Source organism: Chiloscyllium plagiosum, unplaced genomic scaffold, assembly GCF_037043375.1.
Source record: "Chiloscyllium plagiosum isolate Xiang-an unplaced genomic scaffold, Cpla_swu_hap1 HiC_scaffold_27, whole genome shotgun sequence".
NCBI lineage: Eukaryota > Metazoa > Chordata > Chondrichthyes > Orectolobiformes > Hemiscylliidae > Chiloscyllium > Chiloscyllium plagiosum.
Window position 1 is genome coordinate 18,589,722 of NW_028270165.1, and position 18,342 is coordinate 18,608,063.

The 18,342-nt window shown below is 45.2% G+C and overlaps 1 non-coding gene across 1 annotated transcript; it reads right to left on the reverse strand.

The window, feature by feature from the left end:
• Positions 1-616: 616 nt before the first annotated feature.
• Positions 617-690, reverse strand: trnan-guu (transfer RNA asparagine (anticodon GUU)). The gene has a single exon. It is a non-coding gene; the product is annotated as a tRNA-Asn (tRNA).
• Positions 691-18,342: the final 17,652 nt, after the last annotated feature.

The following is an 18,342-nucleotide window of genomic DNA, read 5'->3' on the forward strand; positions in this document are numbered from 1 at the left end:
TGGAGCAATCTCCCTTTCCTTTTGACGACAGTTCTCAACTTTAGCCGGCAGGGTTCACACCTGCGTGGGGAACCCGCAATGGATTTCATGTCCATCGCATTCACCACTCGGCCCACCAATACAGAACCACACTGACAGCTTCATTTCCCAGGTCTCTCTGCCTGTGGAGCTGAGAAAGAGTGAATCATTGCAGAGCTTGTTTGAATCCAATCACTTCACAGGTTTCGAAAGAGTTAAATATCTGCAAATGGCGATTCTGGGTGTTTCATCCCGAAAGATGAAATGGACGTTCAGTTAAAAACAAAACCAGAAATTGCAGGAGCAACTCACCAGGTCAGGCAGCATCTGTAGAAAGAGAATCAGAGACAACATTTCAGAACTTTATTTTTCCTCATCCAAGTACAGCCAAACCTACTGAGTTGCTCCATCAGTTTCGCTTTCTGTCTCGGACTCTCAGCATCCACAGTCCTTTACGTTAGAAATTCAATCAATTCAGAAACCGCTTTGTGCTTCCTCAGTGGAAAAGATTACCGTTTGGGAAACATTTTCCTGACACCATTAAAAACGCGCATCTTTGCAGCCAAGAAAGCGGTAGGAGCGTGGGCAGCAAACGCTCCGTCTCTGGGTGGTCTCGAACCACCAACCTTCCGGTTAACAGCCGAACGCGCTGACCAATTGCGCCACAGAGACAGGTCCGAGTATCACTACCACAGTCTCGTTGAGGAAGCTACTATTCAATTCATAATTCAACCTGACCCGCCCAGAATTACCATTGTCTTCTATCAGTTCAAACACAACGAATACTACAGAAAGCCAACGGGTCGAGCTGCATCTGTGGAAAGGTAAACAGAGCCGACGTTTTGAGTGTGTTACGGTTTTTGTTCAGAACTCAGTGTTTTGCCTCTTCCCGAAGTTGGTCCAGGTCTGTGTCTCAATTGGCAAACACATGGCAAGTGCACTGCCGCAATGTGAAGTTATCGCCTTTGCTGTTTTTTTAAAAAAAGCAGTGCATTGTTTAAATGGTGATATATTGGAATGTGGAGAAAGTGAGGACTAGAGGTGAAAGTCGAAAAATGTGGCACTGGAAAAGCACAACAGGTCAGGCAGCATCTGAGGAGCAGGACAGTGAACGTTTCGGGCACAAGCCCTTCATCAGGAATGATGTATGGATGTACAAAGGGGTGTCAGAGTCCCTCCACACCAGTCAATGCCAGTTGTCGGGCAGGTGCAGCAGGCAATGAGCGAGGCAAGTGGTATATTACGAAGAGGAATTCAGTTCAGAAGTGGGGTCATTAAACATATTCAAGGGTAAATTCATCTGAGTTTTGAACAACAAAGAAGTGGATGGTTATGGGGGGAGGTAAGAAAATGGTTTTAAGACCAGTACAGGTCAGTCACAGAGTCAGACAGCACTGAACAGACCCTTCATCCAACTCGTCCATGCTGAGTATGTTCTCAAACTAAACTCGTCCCACCTCCCAGTGTTTGGCCCATAAACCTTCGAACCTTTCATATTCATGTACTTATCCAAATGTCTTTTAAACGTTGTAACTGTACGTGTATAAAATCATGAGGGGTATGGATAGGATAAATAGACAAAGTCTTTTCCCTGGGGTGGGGGAGTCCAGAACGAGAGGGCATGGGTTTAGCGTTAGAGGGGAATGATACAAAAGAGATCTCAGGGGCTACGTTTTCACGCAGAGGATTGTACGTTTATTGAATGAACTGCCAGAGGAAGTGATGAAGTCTAGTACTATTGCAACATTTAAAAGGCATTTGGTTAGGAATATGAATAGGAAGGGTTTGGAGGGATATGGGGCCGTGTGCTGTCAGGTGGGACTAGATTGGGTTGGGAGAGTTGGTCGGCATGGACAAGTTTGACCAAACAGTCTGTTTCTGTGCTGTACATCTCTATGACTCTATGACTTCCTCTGGACATTCATTCTGCACTCAGACCACTCTCTTAAAAAACGATCCTTGTCCTGTCTTTATAAAATCTTTCTCTTCTCACATCAAAATATTTGCTCCCTGATCCTGAAACCCCCAGCTGAGGGAAAGGACACCTGCTGTTCACCTCATCCGTATCCCTCATGATTTTATAATCCTCTATAAGGTCACCTCTCAAGCTCCGATGTTACAGTGAGAAAAGTTCCAGCCTATCACCCTCAATATATGTATATTCATATCCAGTTATGAAGTGTTCAATGCTGGTGCAGGCTGGAAAGATCAAGTGGTCTACTCCTGCTCCCAATTTATCCTGGCTGTTACATTTCTCAGCCCCATTCTCCCATTTTCTCCCCGCAACTCTCAACCCTTGATATTCTATCTCAGTGTTAAACATACTCAGTGACCTGGCCTCCACAGCTTTCTGTGACAATTAATTCCATAGTTTCACCACTCTCTGGCTAAAGAAATTTCTCCTAATCTCTATTCTCCCTTTACGCTTAGGCTATGCCCATGGGTATTAGTCTCTCCTTCCAATGAAAACATCTTCCCAATGTCCAGACTGTCCAGGCTGTACAATATTCTGTACGTTTCAGTTAGATCCCCCTTGAATGTGGGTCTGTTAATCAGCATGAACCAAACCCTTCAGGATGAGGACAGCAGGGATTACGTTCATCCCAGCAACATGCTGGTAAAATAGGGAATAGGGAATTGTATCAAATCACATAAATGTACTGTCTGAAGCAATCTGGCTGTGTTCTTGCCTGAGATGTTGAGAGTCCCAGGTGTAAGTAATTACGTATGCCATTATTTAGGTCACAGAATTGAACAATCATTTTGCAACAAAGGGGTCTACTCTGATAAGGAGTTAGTGGTCATTTCTAGAGTAAGTGAACAGTTTATAGATCAGGGAGATGAAGTTCCAGACACTTGGGAAGGACAAGAAATGACTGTGATAAATAAGACAAAGAACTGTGGATGCTCGAAATCTGAAACATAAACTGAGAACACTGGAAAAACTCAGCAGGACTGGAAGCATATGTGGAGAGAAAGCAGAGTTAAGGTTTCCAGTCCAACAACTCCTCTTCAGGATTCTGAAATAGTTTGTGAGAACCCCTTAAGACTACTGATCCGCCTTAAGACTATAATACACAGGAGCAGGATGAGGCCATTTGGCCCATCGAGCCTGCTCCACCAGTCGTTCGTGGCTGATACGTTTCTCCATCCCATTCTGCTGCCCTTTCCTCATAAACCTTGACGCCTTACTAATCAAGAACCTATCTCTGTCTTAAATGCCCTCAATGACTTGGCATCCTCAACCCTTCTCCTCGTGGAAACATCATCTCCACATCCACACTATCCAGTCACAGAGTAGCACAGCGCTGCCTGACCCACTGTGATCTTCAGCATTTGTTGTTTTCAGGAAGGATTCCAGCACCTACAACAACGCGCTTCTAAATTGTATACCCAGTTGGTAAGCTCTCCCTGGATCCCTTGAGATTTAACCTGACTCAACAATCCACTGTGCGGTACAATTAACAAAGTTCCCAGTCCCCACCTCTATTTGCGCACGTAAGTAGCACGATGTTTCAGTGGTTCGCACTGCTGCCTCACAGCACCAAGGACCCGCGTTCGATTCCAGCCTTGGGGCGACTGTCAGTGTGGATTTTGCACATTCTCCCTGCCGTGTCTGCGTGGATTTGCTCTGGTTTCCTCCCAAAGTCGAATGATGTGCAGTTTCGGGAGAAGTGACCATACTAAATGGGCCGTAGTGTAATGGGCTAGGGGAAAGTGTCTGCATGGGTTACACTTTGGATGGTCTGTGTGGACTTGTTGGGCTGAATGGCGTGTTTCCACATTGTAGAAATTCTACGTGGCATTCCCCCAACTCCAGAGTCTCAGCACTCTTGGCTTTTCCCATGGACAGTGTTGCGGTGGGAAACAATGTTCTATCACGGGAGGAAGGTTCAGTGAGTGTGAAGCTAAAAGTAAACGCAGTGCATCACTTGAGCTGTTTTCCCCGGTATACCAGAGGCTGAGGGGTGACCTTACAGACGGTTATAGAGTCATGCGAGGCATGGATAGGTTAAATAGACAAGGTCATTTCCCAGGGATGGGTGAAGTCCAGAATAGGAGGGTAATATGTTTGTGGTGAGGGAGGCAAGTGTAAGGCATGATCTGCCGGAGGAAGTAGTGGCTGTAGGTCCAATTATAACATTTAAATAGCATCTGGATGGGTATATGAATCGGAAGAGTTCAGAGGGATATGGGCCAAGTGCTCGTGAATGAGACGAGATTAATTTAGGCTAACTAATCGGCACGGATGAGTTGGACCGAAGGACCTGTTTTTGTGCTGTGTATCTCTATGACTCTGGCTTGCCCGTAATGTTTGCCATGCCTGTATGTTCAGTTTCTGTCTCGTGTCGGTGCCAATGCCTTGATATCTCATTTCCCCCATCTCCCCACTTCTAACTCCCCAGATGTTAACCATTCCGCGTCTGATTGTTTCTCAACAAGCTGCATTGAAGGTTCATCCTGAATTGACACTTTTTTTTTGCTTCCCTAATTCAGACTTACTCACTCCTAGATGTCGTGAAAGATACTAACTTTCAGGTGGAGGTATCCAAAATTCAGAGGTGTCTGTCTTGATGTTTTCACTTTTCGGTCTCTGTAAGATCCTGAATCAGTACCATCGGGAGAATTAGTTTGAGCGGAGTGAGAATAGAGGGGTGAGAGGAGGTGGGATGGTGCTTTCAATTTTGTGGAAAAAGAAAAGAATGTTCTGCAGAAAGTAGAATTGCTTGTTTGGAATTTCGAACCTCGACTGACAGTGATGACTTTTGTAATCTCTTTTTACAGATTATTTGGAGATCTGAAGACGGAAGTTTCAATATCCATAGCTGAAGGGCTTTGTCTGAAACATTGACTCGACTGCTCCTCAGATGCTGCCTGATCTGTTGTGATTTTCCAGCATTGCACTTTGAATCTGACCTTTCAGATTCAAAGTGACTGGGAGGAGGAATTCATGGCAGAGAGGTGCTGTACACCTGTTTGTGTGCAGGTGAAGCTTCGGTCATGGAGAAACCTAAGGAATCCCGTCCCGTGGAGAAACCATGGAAGTGTGGAGACTGTGGGAAAGGCTTCCGTTTCCCATCTGACCTAGAGACTCATGGGCGTAGTCACACCGGGCTGAGACTGTTCTCCTGCTCTGAGTGCGGAAAGGGCTTCAGCAATTCCTCCCGCCTGATGAGCCATCAGCGGGTCCACATTAGGGAGAGACCCTTCAGCTGCCTGAGTGCGGGAAGACCTTCAGCAATTCCTATGTTCTGCAGAGGCACCAGCGGGTCCACACAGGTGAGAGGCCATTCGGCTGCCCCGAATGCGGGAAGGCCTTCAGCTATTACTCCGTCCTGCTGACCCACCGCCGGGTCCACATATTAGAGAAGCCCTTCAGCTGCTCCAATTGCGGAAAGGCCTTCAACGATACCTCTGCCCTGCTGATGCACCAGCGGGTCCACACCGGAGAGAGCCCATTCTCCTGCCGCAAGTGCGGGAAGGGCTTTGCCCAGGCATCCCACCTTCGGGTCCATACGGGGGAGAGGCCCTTCCCCTGCCCAGAGCGCGGGAACGCCTTCAGCAATTCCTCCCACCTGCTGAGGCACAGGCGGGACCATACCGGGGAGAGGCCGTTCACCTGCCCCGAGTGCAGGCGGAGGGTCTCATCATTCTGCACCTTGCAGAAGCACCAGCGGGCACACCAGTGCTCCCAACAATCTGATTCTGCTGATGAAACTGCTGTGGGTCACTGCCAGGACTGAACCCCTGCCCATTCTGACAGTGCTTATAGTGGGAGAGTCGGTCGGATTTTTTTGTTTTATGCCGTCGTGCTCCCGCACCACCGCAACTTTGCTTCCAGTGGGCACTGCTGCTCGTTGAGACAAGGAGCTCTAGTGTTTTCTGTCCAGTTAAAGAATTATTGGCTCGGTCTGTGAACGAGCCCCAGTCTGTAAGAAATAGCTGAATACTTCAGGGTGTCCATTCACATTCAGCAGTGACTTTGAAATTAAATTTATGGTTATGTGCCCGTGAACAACTCATCACTGAGGGATTGCCCAACGGCTTGGCAATCCATTGTCGGGAACTGATTGCTTCAATTGATAATATTACAAATTCTCTTCCTTCATTTACCCCTTAATTTTGTGTCTATGGGATGGTGGAGGACTTGAACAAAAGGCTCAAATCATTGCTATTAACTGGATTATCTTGTTTAACTTTGCCCTCGTAAATTTGCGGTATTCATAATTGTTTGTTCTTGTTTAAATTATAATTCTGGTGTGCAAGATCTGTTCATCAAGTGTGGTCCTCTTGATGAAACTGCTGTGGGTCACTCCCAGGACTGAGCCCCTGTGCATTCTGACAGTGTGTGTGCAGTGGGAGAGTCAGTGGGCTTTTTTTGTTTTATGCCCTTGCCCCGCAATGCCCCGCCGCCAACTTTGCTTCCATTGAGCGTTGCTGCTTGTTGAGCCCAGGAGCTGTTCTCTCTAGATTCTACTGTCCAGTAAAAGAATTATTGTCTCTTTCTGGGGATGAGTCCCAGCCTGTAAGAAATGGCTGAATACTTTGGGTGTCTCGTCACATTCAGCTGTGACTTTTAAATTAGATTTACAGTTACGTGTCTGTGAAAAACTCATAGTCGAAGTATTGCACAAAGGCTTGGCAATCCATTGTTGGAAACTGTTTGTTTGAATTGGTAAGTTTTTTAAAAAAAATTCTTACTTAATTTGCCGCTTAAATTTCTATCTCTGTGCTGATGGGGGACTTGATCAAAGGGTTTAAATCATTGCTATTAATTAGATTATCTACTTAATTTTACCCTAGGAAAGTTGCCGTATTTATAATTTGTTGGTTTTTGTTTAAATTATAATGTTGATGTGCAAGATCTGTTCTTCATCAAGTCTGGTTCGGAACAGTTGAGAAATTGAGGGACATTGCATATTTTAATTTCACTGTGTTGTGAATCTGGTGACAGTAACACTCATTTGTATTGGGTTGCTTACCGTTAGTTGTAATGTCTTTCACCCCAACTATTCACTATGGTCGTGAGTTCCACAGTCTCACCACTCTCTGAGGATTTTCATGAAATCCTTAGTACAGAATTGGAAGGGAAAGTGTTGACGAGGGCTGAATATAGGATCTTAACTGCAAAAGCCAGGAAGACATTCGACAAAGTAAAACCATGACAATGTAGGGACAAATAAGGAACTTTGACAGCAATGAAGAGGTCACACGTCAGAGTTCAAGATAATGGTCGTGACAAAAAGAAAAAGTGCTCTGCTGATATTGGATATTGTAATTAAGCAAGTTTCGAGATGCTGCAGTTGGTTGAATATGATGACGTAAGAGATGAAATAACCAAAACCACGAATATAATTTGATGTCGGTAACCATAAAGCAAGAGGATACTGTTGATTGATAGAGGTCAATTGCGTGCAAGTGGGCCATTCAGCCCATCGAGTCATCATTGACTGACCGTCCCACCAGTTCGTTACTCTATCTCTGTAACACTGCATATCCCATGGTCAATCTACCCTCACCTGCACATCCTTTGGACTGTGGGAGGAGGCCAGAGCACCAGAGGAAACCCACGCAGACACAAGGGGAGAGTGTGCAAACTTCACACAGAGAGTCGGCCCGAGGGTGGGATCAAACCCAGATCACTAATGCAGTGCTAACCACCGTTCCACCACCACATGCTGCTCTCTAAAGAAGTGAATTTCAAAGACTCGGGAACACTTGAGAGAAAAACAAAACTCTCCTATCTTAAATGAGAGGCGAGTCTCTGGCTAGAAATGAGTGGACATTACATTTACATTAAGTCCTCTCCAGATGTTATACAGCTTCATCAGAAAATCTGTTTCTCCTAAACTCAAACTGATACAAGCCCCGCCTGACATCCCCTTGTCCCCGATTAGAAGGTGAGTAAATCAGCGACCCTCGACCTCACTAGCATGACACAGGATGCCCTCAATCCAAGTTGACCTAAACTGTCGAACCTCTTGACCCCCACGCCACCATGTGGTCAGCCGCAACTCAGCCCTGAACGAGAGCAGAGAGACTGAATAGACAGCAGTGAGGTGGACATTGCATTCCCAGAGAATATTGTTCAAGTGAGAAAGTTGTTCAGATCACATTCGGATCATTGCAGAGACCATGTCTCCTATCATTTAAATATCTTAGATCCCAATAACAGTCTACTTTTGTTGTACATTGTGTGTGTTTTACCTGGTTTTCTGTTGCTGTCATTCCCATTAGGGTGTGTGAATTCAGTACCAGATAATAGTCTCAGTTCTGAATTATCCTTGAGGATTGGTGTAGAACGTACTAAGTGTCAGTCATAATGGAAGAAGCTCTACTGTTTATTTAACCCTTTGCTGTCATTGTCCTGGGACTGAATGAATGGGGAAGTGTAGAGGGAGTTTTACTCTGTATCTAAACCAATGCTGTCTCTATCTTGGCAGTATTTGTTGGGGACAGTGTTGAGGTAGCTTCACTTTCAATTTAAGAGTAGAGGAAGCTTTATTCTGATTGTAATCCCATGCTGTCCTTTTCCTGGGAGTGTGAGATGGCATCTGTAATTGAAGTGAATGCAGACTTGCTGTGGGAGTGGAGGGTACTTCTACCTGAGCACACCCATCTTTGAGATTGCTGTGCTAATCAAGACAATCTCAAACACCTTCATTCACCTTTCCAACCAACCACAGGGTGGTTAAGGATGGTGTAAATGCAAACATTGCCAGCGATGCCCACACCCCATGCATGAATAAATACTTTTTGTTTAAGTTACATTCACGTTCCAAACCCTCTAATGTATGATTACTTACATGGAAAATTCCTGTTGGTTTGGAATATCATTTTAAAACATAGGAATGTGTCAACCATGTAGAAATATAACAAGAACAACAAATGGAGAAGTTAACAGGGAATAAGCAGGACCAGAATGCTGAGTCAGTCTGACCTCCATGGCTGAGAGAGTTCTCCCAGATGTTAAAGTTACACCAGTGCCTTTTACTCTTGCAGCTTCCCCAAAAGTTTGTCCCTGATGTAAGATCATTCAATGACCCGAAGAACTAACTATTTTTATCTCCATAGCTGCTGCCAGACTTGCTGAGTAATTCCAGCACTCCTGCTTTATTCTTTTATAGGATTTGAACTTCCCTGAGTCAGTGTAATGAAGAACTGCAATGCTGGAGATCTGAAAAACAAAAATACACCAATTGCTGGAGAAACTCAATAGGACTGGAAGCACAAGTGGAGAGAGAAGCAGAGTTAGCATTTCAAGTGCTGTGACCCTTCTTCACAACTTTCTGGACTCAGCCCAGGATATTGACTCTGTTTCTTTCTCTCTCTCTCCACCAGTGTTGCCAGACAGGCTGAGGTTCTCCAGCAATTTCTGATCTGACACTTACACAAGTTTGATGTTTGTTATCTATCCCTAAGTGCAAGGTGTCTTGCTTATGCCAATTCAGAGGGCAATTTAAGAGTCAAGCACATTGCTGTGGGTCTGGAGTCACATGTAAGCCAGACCGGGTAAGGATGGCAGTTTCCCTCCTGAAAGGACATTGGTGAACATGGGCTTTTATGACAATTGAAGTCAGTGCCATCGATACCATACTGAGACTAATTTTGTGTTCCCCATTTATGATTTGAATTATTCACATCTCACCTCTTGCTGTGGTGGGATTTGAACTCATGTTCCCTGGATTACTCATCCTGTAACATTATGTCCACACTGTTGTTTCCCATCCTTTGCTATTTTGTGTTTGCTGTTTACGTCTTTGTCCTCTGATGTTTGGGAAATTGAACCTGTTTAAAAGATTGCCCAAAACCTGCCCCTTTGACCAAGTCTTTGGTCACCTGTCCTAATCTGTGCTCCGGTCTTGTGATTTTTAAAGGAATTGTCATTATGTTCACGTGAAGCACTTTGAGATAGTTAACTGTACCACAGGTATTATTTGAATGCAGCTTGTATCCCTAACTAAATATCTGAATGTACAGGGTCATATTTTAAAAGTAGAAGACAAAAATGAGGATGATTTTTTTTCTTTCTGATGGTTCTGTGTCTTCCTCTAAAGGCAGTGGATTCAGTATATTTAAGGCAGAGGTAGATAGGTTCTTGCTAACCAAGTGGGTGACAGATTGTCGGGGATGTGGAGGAATGTAGAGCTGAGGTTGTATTCAGATCAGCCATGATCTTATTGAATGTTGCAGCAGGCTCGCAGGGCCGAGTGGCCTACTCCCGCCCATTGTATGTCTGTCTCAAGGAGTCTGTTTCTCCCTTCTTATAGCTATGAACTGGGTCATTCCTTTCCAATATTGCGCCTTGTAGACTGTTAGTTGAACACCAGATGGCCTCCTATTGGGAGCAGGCACATTGTAGCAATTGCAATATTTCTTGTGTTAATTTTGTTGTTTCTTACTCAGTGTTGCTGAGAATCTTCTAAATAAAAACTAAAACACTTCTATTATTATCGCACCAATGGAAGTGTTGGTTTGGATGTAACATTGTTGAATAAGCCATTCCCATCTTTTCCAGAATTCTGTGTTTAAAGGCCTCGAGTCTGGTTTCTACCCCTGAAACAGTTCTTATCAAGGTCATATTTGACATCCTTTGTAACGGTGACAGGGATGAACATTGCCTCGTCGACCTGCGGACAGCCTCGATCAGGGTTAACGACAGTACTGACCCTCTCCAGCATCACTCTATCCTCTGGGAGCGTCTGCTTTTAGCGTTTTCCGTTCTTATTTGTTTTAGCGTAGCTACTGGTGTTGGCATCTATAATGATGATATCCAACTATGCCTGAACACCACTTCTCTCCCGACTCCTCTGTCATTCATAATTTACCAATAATTTCATCTGAATGCCTGCCCAATTTCCAGCTTTGGATAACCATAAACATTCCCTTATTTAAATATTGTGAAGTGTGAAGCCATTGTTTTAGACCCCAAGTTCGACCTGACCCCCCGCCCCACCCCGCGTCCAACCCCAGTAACTCTGTTGACAGCCTTCATGTCACATTTAAAACTAGGATTGATAGATCTGTGATCAGTCGGGGGATGAACAGTTACAGGAAAAGGGCAGGAAAGTGGATGTGGGGAATGCCAGATCAGCCACGATCCGACTGAATGGAGGAGCAGGCTCAAGGGGCTGAATGGCGTATTCCTGTTCCCATTTCTGATGGTTCCCGAGCCCTTACCTCTGATACAGGACACTGGCTTCAGTTTGTGCCATTACTGAGAGTGCTGATGTTCCCTTGTGTAATATCAACAACTTAGCAGCTGCTGCAACCTCTCGCTCCTTTGTTACCTCTAAACACAATATGCCAATGTGTCCAGAGGAGGCGATGGCCGACTTTATTGTCACCAGACTATTCAGCCAGTTCATGTTGTGGGGACTTGGATTCAAAACCTGCCACGGCAGATGGTGGAATCTGAATTCAATATAAATCTGGAATTAAGAGTCTAATGATGAAATCGTTGTGGTTTGTTGTAAAAACTTATCTGGTTTCCTGCTGTCCTAACCTGGTCTGATCTACCTGTGATTCAGATTCACTGTCAGCTGGTTGAATCTTCACTGCACTTTCAATCAAAACTTCCAGGCGGAGGTTCACTATAACCTCTCCACTTTTATCCTCCATTTAAAGGCCAATCTCTATTTTGCCTTCCCTATTATTCACTGTACTTAGATGAAGAGTTCATGGATGCGAGCTTCCAAATCCTCCTATTCAGCAACTTTCTCCATTTAACATTCAGCACATTTCCTGCTGGAAAAGTGCACAACCTAATTTTCCCACATTCTATTCCATCTGCCAAGGGTTTGCTCGTTTGCTTAACCTGTCGATATCCCTCTCCATGTCATCCTTACCACCTGCATTCCAATCAACTGTCTCGACTGCAGTCTTGGCAATAGTACATTCACTTCACTTATCCAAGTAATTCATATCCATATTGTAAATAATTTTTGCCCCATCCCTGATCCCTGTGGCACATTGCTCGTTACAATTTGCGATCCTGAACATGCCCCTTATCCATATTGTATCATTGGTTAGACAATCATCTATCCATACGATTAGACTGTCTTCGATATCATGCGAATATCATTGGCTCTGCCAGCAAATCTTCCCAAACTGTCCTTGAAAAAGTGGTGGTGAGCTGCCTCTTAAATTGCTTCACAAATATGATGTGGTCTATAATAAACGTTCAGGAGCGAGTTCCAGGATTTTGATCAATAACATCGAAGCAATGCGGATATGTCACAGTTGGAATGTTGTGTTCACACTTATCTCCTCTTGCTGGTTGAAGTGATGGAGTGGAATTTGCTCTTGAAGAGCCGCCTCTCATATAATCAAGCCAGACAGATCGATTGTGGCCAGAGACTCTGCCATTTTGACTTCTCATCAATCTACATTCTTTCCATCCAAGTTTTAGTCACATCAAACTGCCACAGAACGCTGTTATGGCCTCAGTAAACTATAATAACGTGAAGATCGCTGGGATGATTTTCGACATCCTAATATAAACACAGATCATTGTTTCCAGTTTTGGTGGAACAAAAGACATCATATTGGTGGGTAATTACAGTTAGTGCAAACACAGCTAGCCATCGATAAATATTAATCCTGTTCACTTCAATGGCCAAATTTCAATTCAGAAACCAAGTGCACTCGGCTGCTTGTAACATAGACAACATGACAAAATGGCTCGTAGGTGGAGAAAGGCGATATTGAGAAGGAGTGAAATGTTTGCTTTTGGTCACCTCCACAATTGTTAGAAAAACAGGTTGAAACGATTCTTAAAAGGTGGCTGAAGTAATGGTGAAAAAAGACATTTCTTATTTCTGAAAGAATTGGGAAAGAGAAGAGGGATGAAATCTAACTTGGGAGCTATTTCCTATTTGTTGAGGATGTTGCTTCATCACAGTCTTGGTTTAGAGCATAAGCTCTTCATCAGGAATAAAGGGTGGCCCAAGCGGGCTGAGAGATTAATGGGAAGGAAGTGGGGCTGGAGGGAAGGCAGCTGGGAGTGCAATAGGTAGATAGAGGTAGGGATTGATGGCGATAGGTCAGAGATGAGGGTGGAGAAAATAGGTGAGAAGCAAGGTGGACAGGTATGACAGGTCAAGAGGTTGGTGTCGAATTGGAAGGTTTGGATCTGGGACAAGGTGGGGGAGAGGGAATTAGGAAACTGATGAAATCGATATTGATCCCATGTGGTTGGAGGGTCCCCAGGCAGATGATGAGGCGTTTTTCCTACAAGCGTCGGGGAGCAAGAGTTTGGCAGTGTAGGAGATCCAGGGCTTGCATGTCCTTGGTGGAATGGGAGGGGGAGTTAAACTGTTCAGACACAGGGCCGTCGGTCGTTTGGTTTTATTGTCCCAGAGTTGTTCCCTGAAACGTTCCGCTAGTTGGCGTCCAGTTTCCCCAATGTGGATGAGACCATATTGCGCGCAATGGACATAATCTTATAAAAAGATTGCATAAATCTTAGCCTGCCAGAGTTATTCTCTCTAATTAAGTTAAAGAATATTTTAATTAAATTGGGTGACTGCATGAAACGGTTTGTTGGTCAGATTTGAATCATCACTCCCAAATGAGACAATGCTATGAATATCAGTGAACTGCTGTTTTTGTTAAAAAACACAAGTTCTTGATGTATTTTCGCAACTGACTGGTATTCACACCTGCACATACTCTGACATCAGAAATGAAATTACACCATTAATTTTGACTTACAATATTCGAAGAAACAAATTAATAGCACACAGTGAATACCAAGTCTGATTAATTAAAAAAATAAATTTGACCAAAAAAATATAAAATCAAGATGGGAGATCAGAAATGGGGGAAGTGCATTAAGGCAAGAAATGCAGCATCATAGAAGGTGCTCCTCCAGAGAGTGTATTTTACCAACTAGCACTGCTAAATATAAACACACTGATATGATCCTCCGGTTTTAATGTAAACCATAACCCCATACAGTAGATACCATTTAAATGAGTTAAAAATACAATCCTTGATCAAATCCAGCCTCCAGCCTTACCGCCTGCTTCTTGGAGCTTGGGCCTTCCCCCAGCTCCGGGGGGTTGGGGGGGGGGGCGTCGTTGAACCCCAGTGCTCCAGCTGCCACTCCTCCACTGAAGAAGCTTTGGGAAGCAGATGCAAAGGCAAGAATCAGAACAGACCACCTTTGTAAATGAAAGCAGCTTACGGAGACATTGAGCAAGAGGGTCACATGGTGTTGACCCATCGACCTCTGGGTCATCTGCCCAGCACACTCACGCAGCACTACTCTGCTTCGGTGCTTCCAGAAGCTGGATTGTTGATCAGTTTAAAGTAGGTCCTGTATCTCTGATAACATCGATGCACAAGGCAGTGAAGAAAGGTTTCAGCACACTGGCCTTCATCAATTAGAGAACTGAGTATAGATGTTGGCAAGTTATGTTGTAGTTATACAGGACGTTGATGAGGCTGCACCTGGAATATTGTGATCAGTTTTGGTCCCCTTGGTGTTCTGACTTCTGACTTCTTCAACTCTGGGTTTGTGTTGAACTTGATGGGATACTTTGTGCAACGCAGCATGTTTAAACTGTATCGCTCAGAGGGATTCATCTGAAACTTTTCAGGAGGTGAGCTCAACAAGATTGAACTATTCAAAGTTACTTGGAATCTATTTTAAACTTACATCAGGACCAGTAGTCAGAGACACGTACAGCATGGAAACAGACCCTTCGGTCCAACTTGTCCATGCTGACCTGATATCCTAAATTAATCGAGTCCCATTTGACAGCACCTGACCCATATACGCTGACAGCTTATTTCATATACATACCACCCTATGCATGAAGAAGTTGTCCCTTTAATATATTTCGCCTCTTACTCTAAACCTATGCCCTCTTGTTCTGGACTCCCCCATCCCAGAGAAAAGACCTTTTCTAATACCCTGTCAATATCCCTCATAATTTTGTAACCTCTATTGGGTCACTCCTCTGCCTCCGATGCTCCAGTGAAAACAGCTCCAGCCTATTCAGCCTCTCTCTATAGCTCAAAGCCTTCAACCGCCAGCAATATTCCCGTAAATCGTTTCTCATAGAGAAGTTAACGTTTCAGTCCTGAAGAAGGGTTAATACCCAAAACGCTGACTACTCCACATCCTGGTGCTGGCTGGCTTGCTGTATTCTCCCAACCCCCTGCTTGCCTACCCCGGTTTGCAACATGTAGTGGCTCAGTGTTACCACTGCAGCCTCACAGTGCTGGGGACCCAGGTTTGATTCCAGCCTTGGGTGGCTGTCTGTGAGGAGTTTGCACTTTCTCCCAGTGTCTGCGTGGGTTTTCTCTGGATGATCCTGTTTTCTTCCATAAACCAAAGATGTGCAGGTCATGTGGATTGGCAATGCTTAATTGCCCATAGAGTTAGGTACATTAGTCAAAGCGAAACAGGTCTGGATGGGTTAGTCTTCGGAGGGTCGGTGTGGACTTGTTGGGTCAAATTGCCTGTTTCCACACTGTAGCTAATCTCATCTGCACTACTTTTGTCACTAAAGAATGGCAGAGAAGACTTGACGGGCCGAATGGACTAACTTCTGCTCCGATGGTCTTGCAGTCTTAGGTTTCTCTGGAACATTTCATTGGCAATGTGCAGTCCCGGGCTCAATGAGCAGCAGTGTCCATTGAAAGCAAAGCTCATAGTATCGTAGAACTCCTACAATGTGGAAACAGTTCCTTCAGCCCAACACATCTGCACTGATCTTCCGAAGAGTAACCTACTCAGATCCATTTTTCTACCCTCCGTATATTGCACACAGACTCCCTAGGGTGGAATTGATCCTGGGTTCCGGTGCCATGAGGCAGCAGTGCTAACCCTGAGGCACCATGGGTTTGTGGTTGTGGGGTGTAGGGGAGGCACTTGCAGTCCAGCAGAAAACAAAAACAGCCCACCTACTCTCCCACTGCACCCACTGTCAGAACTGGCAGAGGTTCAGTCCTGGGGTGTGACCGAAGGCAGCGTCACCGGTGGGATCTGATTGCTGGGAGCGCTGGTGCCCCCGCTGGTGCTTCCGCAAGTTGCAGGAAAACATGAACCTCTTCCCACAGTCGTGCCAGCTGAAGGGCCTCTCCACGGTGTGGACGGACTGGTGCCTCAGCAGGACTGAGGAATTGCTGAAGGCCTTCCTGCACTTAGGGCAACTGAACGACCTCTCCCCAATGTGGACCCACCAATGGGCCAGCAGGTCGGAGGAAAGAGCAAAGCCCTTCCTGCACTGTGACATCTGGGCAGAAGAATGGCCTCTCCTCGGTGTGGACCCACTGGTGTCTCAGCAGGTGGGAAGAACTGCTGAAGTCCATCTCGCACTTGGGGCCGGAGAACAGCCGTCCTGGTGTGGACCAACTGGTGCGTCAGCAGGGCAGAGGGATCACTGAAGGCCTTCCCGCACTCAGGGCAGCAGAAGGGCCTCTTCCCCTCTGCAGAACCATTGTGCTTCAGAACCCTTTCAAATTTCACAATATGATTCTGATAGGAGGGAGACCAGAATTGCACACAATATTCCAAAAGTGGTCTAACCAATGTCCTGTACAGCCACAACATAACTTCCAAACTCCAATACTCAGTCAGAGGATTGGGAAAGCTTTCGAAATCCACAAAAAACAAACAGGAAAGAATGGAGGGACAAACCGAATGTTTGAGAGTCAGCTTGGAAGCATCAATGAGAAATCGGCGGACTGGGTTTATTGGGGACCCGTTCTCCTTAAATGCACTATATACGTATTTCTCTTGTGCTCTTCGCAGTTTCTCTGTGCTGCAGTGTGTAGTGGCTCGTTGATATAATGTCCTGATGCAGCTTCGTCTGTGGGTGTTGGGATGTTTGCTTCTGTGGTTAAGAACTTGGTTTGCGTGTGTTGTTTTTCTGTCGACGCTAGTTTGAAGTTCGCTCTACTGTGACATCTAAGAATGGCACTTTGTTGTTGTTCTCCTCCTCTTCAAACCAGGAGCCCCCCTCAGGTCAGAGTCTCACTACTTGGAACACCAATATACAGACTAGTCAAAGGCCTCCACTGAAGACTAAAACACCAAGTCGAAGATTCACGTCACTCCATTTACTCCATCCAAGAATTCCTGAACACCAAAGACACCAAGATCGAAGATGATGGAATAATGTTGTGCTTTGGCATAACAGCCCTGTTCACATCCATTAACATCAACGTGGCCAAAGAAAACTGAAGACACTACTCGAAGAACCAAAGACACAAATACAGCACCAACTTCATCAGCAAAGATAACACTGTCAACCTCGTGGAACTGTGCCTTACCACCCTCTTCATATTCAGTAACAAGCCTCAAACAAATCAACGGAACACCCATGAAACCACCAGTATCAGGATTCCTAGCAGAAGCAATAATGCAGAGACTCGAACAAACAGCCCTTTACCTCGTTGATTTTAACCCTACTGCGAATCCTCTTGCAAGGATGCCTGCCTTGAAGAAGTTTTCCTCCTCTCTCTACAAGAATCTCAGGGAGTCTCTCTCTCATTGCAACTCCCAGGTCATTTCCTCAGCCCTGAAACTCTTCAACCATGTCCTGAAACAAACTCGGTATAACCTCCAGAAACTCGATCCCCTGACCTGTCCGGACTTGTCCGACCTGCCCAGCTCCTTTTCCACCTATCCACTCCACCCTCTCCTCCCTGACCTATCACCTTCATCTCCTTCCCCACTGACCTATTGTACTCTATGCCACTCTCTCCCACCCTCACCCTCCTCTAGCTTATCTCTCCATGCTTCAGGCTCTCTGCCTTTATTCCTGATGAAGGGCTTTTGCCCGAAACGTCGATTTTGCCTGTCCTCGGATGCTGCCTGAATTGCTGTGCTCTTCCAGCACCACTGATCCAGAATCTGGTTTCCAGCATCTGCAGTCATTGTTTTTACCTCGTTGATTTTAGCCCTTCCAACCATCCAATCCAAACTTTGGGTCCGCTGCAGTGATGACACTTTTGTCATCAACAAATGAAACAAATTAGAGGAAACCTACAACACCATCAACAATATCCTTACGGGCATAAAATTCACAAAAGAGGAGAACAACAACAAAGTGCCATTTCTCGATGTCACAGTAGAGCGAACAGTCAATGGTAAATTCAAAACAGCCTCTACAGGAAAACAACGGACGCGAACCAAGAACTTAGCGACAGAAGCAATCATCCGTACACATACAAACAAATGTGTGTCAGGACACTATTTCAACGAGACACGACACACTGGAGCACCCAGGAACTTCGAAGACCAATAAGTAACTGTACAGCGCATTTAAGAAGAACGGGTAGCCAACAAACCCCACAGAAAATTGA